Genomic DNA, 7,500 nt, shown 5'->3' with positions numbered 1-7,500 from the left:
TCTACTGCCCACTGTGAGTAGTGTCACTACCTCCCTCTACTGCCCACTGTGAGTAGTGTCACTACCTCCCTCTACTGCCCACTGTGAGTAGTGTCACTACCTCCCTCTACTGCCCACTGTGAGTAGTGTCACTACCTCCCTCTACTGCCCACTGTGAGTAGTGTCACTACCTCCCTCTACTGCCCACTGTGAGTAGTGTCACTACCTCCCTCTACTGCCCACTGTGAGTAGTGTCACTACCTCCCTCTACTGCCCACTGTGAGTAGTGTCACTGGATGGATATTCTGTATGTTTTTCAATTAGAGCTTCTGACAGGTTGGAATGGAGAAGGGTGTTGGATTCTTAGATTACTCCGAATCAGAAGCACTCAATTATATAAGATACACACACACACACACACACACACACACACACACACACACACACACACACACCACCCCCCACCCTGCCCCCCCACACACACACACCACCCTGCCCCCACACACACACACACCACCCTGCACACACACCACCCCCCACCCTGCCCCCCCCCACACACACACCACCCTGCCCCCACACACACACACACCACCCTGCACACACACACTCCAGATATCCATATTTAACGCTGTGTTAATTACATGCAGCTCCCTGCTGTTCTACCATAGCATGAATAAACCAGACCATTAGAACAGACAGACACATCACAGGTGGGAAGATACAACCAGGGCTGTGTCCCAAAGGGCACCCTATTCCCTATATAGTGCCCTGCCTTCCTTATGGGCCCTGGTCAACAGTAGTGCATGATATAGGGGATAGGGTGCCCTTTGGGATGAATCCAAATACAGAAGACTGTATGAAATGTTAATATGTGCAGGCCCCTCTCACCACTGCCTCGGCCTACAGAATACAATATGACAGGAAGATACACACATATTTACAAGTCATTGGACCTCTTTGATATATCCATCTAGGAATGTTGTTTGTTTGGAAGAAATGCGACATACATCCCCTGTCAGTAGTGCAGCAGTGTGTGTGTGTGTGTGTGTGTGTGTGTGTGTGTGTGTGTGTGTGTGTGTGTGTGTGTGTTTGTGTGTGTCTATGTCTGTGTACTTTATTCAAGTCACTGTTATGACAGGACATTTTACTCCCAGTCCCGAGCTGCTGCCAGAGCAGGATGATCATAATGCCGTCTTCTCCATGGCAACACGTCCTATGGGTTCTAATCTGACCACGAGAGACTAACAGAGAGGTGAGACACAGAGAATGGAGAGAACGACCCACATTTAAATAGCATGCATATGAATACGGGTATCAGTCTAACACATGCATGGTGGAGATGCAGAGAAGGGAGGGATAAGAGAGGGATGAAGGTAGAGAGATGGAGGTAGAGAGATGAGGGAAGAGAGGGATACGAGACGGGTGGAGGGAAGAGAAGGATAAGAGAGGGATGGAGGGATAGGGGGCAGGGGGAGGGATAGGGATAAGGGGCAGCATTTTAACTTTTGGATAAATAGCACGCCCAATTTCAACTTCCTGCTACTCATGCCAAGAATACAAGATATGCATATTATTAGTAGATTTGGATAGAAAACATTCTGAAGTTTCTAAAACTGTTTGAATCATGTCTGTGACTATAACATAACTTATGTAGCAGGCAAAACCCAGAGGACTAACAGGTCTGTCTGTTCAGTGTGTTCTCATTGGCAAACAATATTTCTTAGGAACTTGTTTTCAGTTCCTACCTCTTCCACTGGATGTCACCAGTCTTTGGAATTTGGTTGAGGTTATTCATTTGTTCAAGAAGAAGAAGAAGTACGGCCATCTTGGAACTGGGTAACGCTGTTGAGAGTTGGCCAAGACTTGAAAAGTAGCGTTAGTTTCCTCACGTCCTCTATTGAAAACAGATAGACCCGTCTTCAATTTGATCGATTATTAACGTTTAAAAATACCTAAAGTTGTATTACAAAAGTATTTTGAAATGTTTTGCAATGTTTACAGGTCTCTTTTGAAATATTTTGAGGTGACTTTGCGCAAATTGGAAGCTGTTTTTTTATGGATCAAACGGGCCAAATAAATGGACATTTAGATATATATGGACGGAATTAATGGAACAAAAGGACCAATTGTGATGTTTATGGGACATATTGGAGTGCCAACAAAAGAAACTCATCAAAGGTAAGGCATGTTTTATTTATTTTTTCTGCGTTTTGTGTAGTGCCTGCAGGGTTGAAATATGCTACTCTTTGTTTACTGTTGTGCTATCATCAGATAATAGCTTCTTATGCTTTAATAATAAGGTGAAATGTAGTGCACTATATAGGGAATAGGGTGAAATGTAGTGCACCATATAGGGAATAGGGTGAAATGTAGTGCACCATATAGGGAATAGGGTGAAATGTAGTGCACTATATAGGGAATAGGGTGAAATGTAGTGCACTATATAGGGAATAGGGTGAAATGTAGTGCACTATATAGGGAATAGGGTGAAATGTAGTGCACTATATAGGGAATAGGGTGAAATGTAGTGCACTATATAGGGAATAGGGTGAAATGTAGTGCACCATATAGGGAATAGGGTGAAATGTAGTGCACTATATAGGGAATAGGGTGAAATGTAGTGCACCATATAGGGAATAGGGTGAAATGTAGTGCACCATATAGGGAATAGGGTGAAATGTAGTGCACTATATAGGGAATAGGGTGAAATGTAGTGCACTATATAGGGAATAGGGTGAAATGTAGTGCACTATATAGGGAATAGGGTGAAATGTAGTGCACTATATAGGGAATAGGGTGAAATGTAGTGCACTATATAGGGAATAGGGTGAAATGTAGTGCACCATATAGGGAATAGGGTGAAATGTAGTGCACTATATAGGGAATAGGGTGAAATGTAGTGCACTATATAGGGAATAGGGTGAAATGTAGTGCACTATATAGGGAATAGGGTGAAATGTAGTGTACTATATAGGGAATAGGGTGAAATGTAGCGCACTATATAGGGAATAGGGTGAAATGAGGTGCACCATATAGGGAATAGGGTGAAATGTAGTGCACTATATAGGGAATAGGGTGAAATGTAGTGCACTATATAGGGAATAGGGTGAAATGTAGTGCACTATATAGGGAATAGGGTGAAATGTAGTGCACTATATAGGGAATAGGGTGAAATGTAGTGCACTATATAGGGAATAGGGTGAAATGTAGTGCACCATATAGGGAATAGGGTGAAAAGTAGTGCACTATATAGGGAGTAGGGTGAAATGTAGTGCACTATATAGGGAATAGGGTGAAATGTAGTGCACCATATAGGGAATAGGGTGAAATGTAGTGCACCATATAGGGAATAGGGTGAAATGTAGTGCACCATATAGGGAATAGGGTGAAATGTAGTGCACTATATAGGGAATAAGGTGAAATGTAGTGCACCATATAGGGAATAAGGTGAAATGTAGTGCACTATATAGGGAATAGGGTGAAATGTAGTGCACTATATAGGGAATAAGGTGAAATGTAGTGCACTATATAGGGATTAGGTGTCACGGTCGTCCTCCTCTTCATCTGAAGAGGAGAGGCGAGAAGGATCGGAGGACCAACATGCGGCGTGGTATGTGTTCATGATGAGTATTTAATAAAAGAAAGGACTGAACACTGAAACACACTATACAAAACAATTAACAAATAACGACCGTGAAGCTAAATGAGACCTGTGCTGAACACAAGCAACTAACATAGACAATCACCCACAAACAAACAGTGCAACCCAGGCTACCTAAGTATGATTCTCAGTCAGAGACAACTAATGACACCTGCCTCTGATTGAGAACCATACTAGGCCGAAACATACAAATCCCCAAATCATATAAAAACAAACATAGACTGCCCACCCCAACTCACACCCTGACCATACTAAATAAATACAAGACAAAGGAAATAAAGGTCAGAACGTGACAATAGGGTGCCATTTGGGACGTAACCATTGTCTCAATGCTGATCAGACCCCACTGAGAGCAACTCTTTTCATTTTCCAAGGATATATGTTAGTACAGATCTAGGATAAAGTAGCCCCTCTGCCCGTGTAGTTTCACTCATTATGATCTAACATGGAAAACTGATTCTAGACCAGCTGTTGTACTCTGAGATGCTTTATGAATACGGCCCAGTCCATTACTGGGGATATTATTTAGTAAAAGTATGAGTGCTGATCTATGATCAGGTCCCCCTGCCTACATAATCATATTCATTGTGACTGAAAAGGCCAAATTGATCCTAGATCAGCTGTTTAACTTGAGACGCTTTGTGAATATGGCCCTGTTCAGAACAGATGGTTTTATCATTTTGCTACAGACTCTGCTGGCCCCTAGTGGCCATAATAAATAGTGAGCGAGAAAGAGGGAAGAAAGGAGGAAAGAAGAGAGAGAGGGAACATTCACACGCACACACGCACACGCACACACGCACACGCGCACACGCACACACATACACACACACACGCACACACGCACATACACACACACACACACACACACACACACACACACACACACAGCTTTCAGAGGAAAAGCTAGCAGGTAACCTAGTGGTTAGAGCGTTGGGCCAGTAACCGAAAGGTTGCTAGATTGAATCCCCGAGCTGACAAGGTAAAAATCTGTTGTTCTGCCCCTGAACAAGGCAGTTAACCCACTGTTCCTTGGCCGTCATTGTAAATAAGAATTTGTTCTTAACTGATCTGCTGTCACGTTCTGACCTTAGTTCCTTTGTTTTGTCTTTGTTTCAGTATGGTGAGGGCGTGATTTGGGGTAGGCAGTCTATGTTCTTTTTTCTATAATTTGGGATTTCTGTGTTTGGCCTGGTATGGTTCTCAATCAGAGGCAGCTGTCAATCGTTGTCCCTGATAGAGAACCATACTTAGGTAGCCTGGTTTCACCTTTGAGTTGTGGGTGATTATTTTCTGTTCTGTGTTTTGTGTGTATTCACCGTTCAGGACTGTTTCGTTCTCGTTATTTTGTTTAGTGTTCAGGATAATAAATGATCAATATGGACACTTACCACGCTGCACATTGGTCCTCCTCTTCTTCCACCAACAACGGCCATTACATCTGCCTAGTTTAATAAAGGTTCAGATAAAAAGAAGTCAATACAGTATGTGTTATCAAAAAGAAAGGACGACCAAGAGACTCTTTATCATAAAACACAACTCCAAGCTAGAAGTATCAGAACACTTAGAAAGGTAGTTCTAACCTTAAATATGACTGGGAGAAGTGTCAAGAACAAGAAAACAATATATTCCACAGAACACAGCAGAACAGGAACAACAACAGTCTAAACATAGCTTGGAGTTGTATTTTTATGATAACATAGCTACAGTATTTCACTTTTTAATGTGTAAAGTATTGCTTACTAGGTGTGTCCAATCAATTGTGTCACCACTCCCTCTTCTAATTAGGGCTGATTGGAAAAGCTGTTCAAAAGAGGACATTGTATTATTTTTTTGTCCTCCCTGACGAAGGCCATGCAGCCAAAACGCGTCAGATTTTTAAAACTTTGTTTCTATTGAACATGCCATACTAAAACAGGCATTTTAATTAATTATATGAAGAGTGCCTTGGTCCTCCTTTCTTTTTGATGACCAATTCACCCCTTTTACCAAAAAGCACCTTCTGTCTACCAAAATGTACTATTGTGTACCTTAGTAGCGCTTCCCTTCCTCCTCTTTCTACAGTAGGTGTTATCTTCAGATTCTATGGACTCCTCCAGTAACAGGATAAACCCTGTGGGTTGGGACCTCCAGTAACACTGTGGGTTGGGACTCCTCCAGTAACAGGATAAACCCTGTGGGTTGGGACTCCTCCAGTAACAGTATAAACCCTGTGGGTTGGGACTCCTCCAGTAATAGGATAAACCCTGTGGGTTGGGACTCCTCCAGTAACCCTGTGGGTTGGGACTCCTCCAGTAACAGGATAAACCCTGTGGGTTGGGACTCCTCCAGTAACAGTATAAACCCTGTGGGTTGGGACTCCTCCAGTAACCCTGTGGGTTGGGACTCCTCCAGTAACAGGATAAACCCTGTGGGTTGGGACTCCTCCAGTAACAGTATAAACCCTGTGGGTTGGGACTCCTCCAGTAACAGTATAAACCCTGTGGGTTGGGTCTCCTCCAGTAACAGTATAAACCCTGTGGGTTGGGACTCCTCCAGTAACAGTATAAACACTGTGGGTTGGGACTCCTCCAGTAAAAGGATAAACCCTGTGAGTTGGGACTCCTCCAGTAACCCTGTGGGTTGGGACTCCTCCAGTAACAGTATATCTTGTCTCATCGCTACAACTCCCGTACGGGCTCGGTAGAGACGAAGGTTGAAAGTCATGCATCCTCCGATACACAACCCAACCAAGCCGCACTGCTTCTTAACACAGCGTGCATCCAACCCGGAAGCCAGCTGCACCAATGTGTCGGAGGAAACACCGTGCACCTGGCAACCTGGTTAGCTTGCACTGCGCGTTAACCGGCCCGCCACAGGAGTCGCTGGTGCGCGATGAGACAAGGATATCCGTACCGGCCAAACCCTCCCTAACCCGGACGACGCTAGGCCAATTGTGCGTCACCCCACGGACCTCCCGGTCGCGGCTGGTTACGACATAGCCTGGGCGCGAACCCAGAGTCTCTGGTGGCATAGCTGGCACTGCAGTACAGCGCCCTTAACCACTGCACCACCCGGGAGGCTCATCAAGCCTTTTTTTAATCAAGTGTGTTAATGCTAGGGCAAAAACTAAAATAGGCACCCCCGACCAGTATTACAGGACTAGTTCACTATTCTACTTGATTTTTTACCCTGAAATACGTCTTTGGGCCAGGAGAAACTGTCATCCGTGGTTCAGTTTCCTTTAATCAGCCATTACGACCAGAGCTAACTTCATCCACCTCTAGATTCACATGGAATTGATGGGGGAAAGTGAGCATGTTTAGAACAGTAATGTCCACATCATGTCACTTAAACGTGATTTGGCCATAAAAACAACAACCTGCTCACATGCCCCCATCACTTCAATAGATTTTTAGCTAATGGTGGCTAAAGTCAGCTGAAGTTTGTAATGGCTGTATAAATAGGTTTCTCCTGGCCCAAAGACCTCTTTCAGGGTGAGGAACCAGCTAACATCAAGTTGTAAAACAGTGAACTACTCCTTTAAGAAACGCTGTCTCAGCCAATAGTGGCCTTGTTGGTAAGAACCCAAACCCAGTGGTTGTATAGCTTTAGACTGAGTGGGTGTGTCTGTGTGTGTGTGTGTGTGTGTGTGTGTGTATGTAGACTGAGCCTCTGCTACAGCTTCTGATCCTGTCTGAAACCCAGACCTAAAAACATATGAGAAAGGGAAAGTGTGTGTTGGTTGCAAGGGAGAATATTGTGTTTGCTTGTGCAACATAAAGTGTGTATTCTCCAGCACAGGATCATAACGCTGTCAAGTGAAATGTAAAAGGTTATTTGGGTGTTTCCAGAAAGCCAGCTACAGCAGTGCTTCCAAA

The 7,500-nt window shown here is 44.0% G+C and overlaps 1 protein-coding gene across 2 annotated transcripts in view; it reads left to right on the top strand.

Annotated features, from left to right (window-relative positions):
* The first annotated feature begins 1,823 nt into the window (after nt 1-1,823).
* The window catches only part of grap2b (GRB2 related adaptor protein 2b), a 10,566-nt gene continuing 4,889 nt past the window's right edge, over nt 1,824-7,500 (top strand). For both annotated transcript variants that reach the window (XM_090195543.1, XM_090195542.1), the window contains exon 1: nt 1,824-2,157. The gene's annotated coding sequence lies outside the window, so the exon portion shown is untranslated. The remainder of the gene's footprint in view (nt 2,158-7,500) is intronic.

Source organism: Oncorhynchus mykiss, chromosome 13 (assembly GCF_057628025.1).
Source record: "Oncorhynchus mykiss isolate SJ-2025 chromosome 13, ASM5762802v1, whole genome shotgun sequence".
NCBI lineage: Eukaryota > Metazoa > Chordata > Actinopteri > Salmoniformes > Salmonidae > Oncorhynchus > Oncorhynchus mykiss.
This window is presented reverse-complemented; position numbering and strand designations above follow the sequence as displayed.